The sequence below is a fragment of the Pleuronectes platessa genome, chromosome 24, assembly GCF_947347685.1.
Source record: "Pleuronectes platessa chromosome 24, fPlePla1.1, whole genome shotgun sequence".
Taxonomy (NCBI): domain Eukaryota; kingdom Metazoa; phylum Chordata; class Actinopteri; order Pleuronectiformes; family Pleuronectidae; genus Pleuronectes; species Pleuronectes platessa.
This window is the reverse complement of record NC_070649.1, coordinates 2,011,431-2,012,369: the sequence shown is the minus strand read 5'-3', so window position 1 is coordinate 2,012,369 and position 939 is coordinate 2,011,431.

The following is a 939-nucleotide window of genomic DNA, read 5'->3' as shown; positions in this document are numbered from 1 at the left end:
TCCGGGTGTTTCTGTAAATTCAAATTTCTACTACTGTGGAGAAATACTGTAAAGTTTTAATAAAGAAAAGAAGGAAAGATACTGCACATAAATACCTGAAATGTCCATGTGTTTACTGTGTGTACTGTGTGTAACAACTTAATAAAGCTGGTTAATAAAATGTGTGCATGTGTAAATGAGATGTTGTAAGAACAGATATAGAGATAGATATAGAGATAGATAGATATAGAGATAGATAGATAGATAGAAAGATAGATAGATAGATAGATAGATAAATAGAGAGATAGATAGAAAGATAGATAATTAGATAGTTAGAGAGATAGAGAGATAGAGAGATAGATGGATAGATAGATAGATAGTTAGATAGATAGAGAGATAGAGAGATAGATAGTTAGAGAGATAAATATATAGATAGATAGATAGCAAGATAGATAGAGGGATAGAGAGATAGCTAGAAGAAGACAGGGTCATGAGTGAAAACGTTGTGAACGACTGGCCTTTTATTGACCTCTGTTGGGAAAAGGGTGCAGAAACTCTCTCTCCATCCCTTCATCCCTCCATCCCTTCATCCCTCCGTCCATGAGTGTAACCACCAGAGAGCAGCATTCCTTCACACTCAGTGGATCTGAAGACGCTGCACAACATGTCACAGATAAGAGAGAACACTAAATAAAGTAATAATTCAGATTATTCATTGCTGTTACATTAAGATAAGTTAAGATAAGATAAGATAAGTTATTTAAAAACAGGTCACCCTAACAAAAGCATGTCTTTGTTCTTTCTTTTTCTTTCCACTAAACAAATTAAGGCCCCGGTGCTGCACCAGTATGTCCCCACCACCACCACCAATAAGTTACTGCTAAGCCCAGAGGACAAAGAGAAGCTCTTTCATCCCAGAGAACATTCATCACTCCAGGAAATCTCATTACCTCAGAGTTA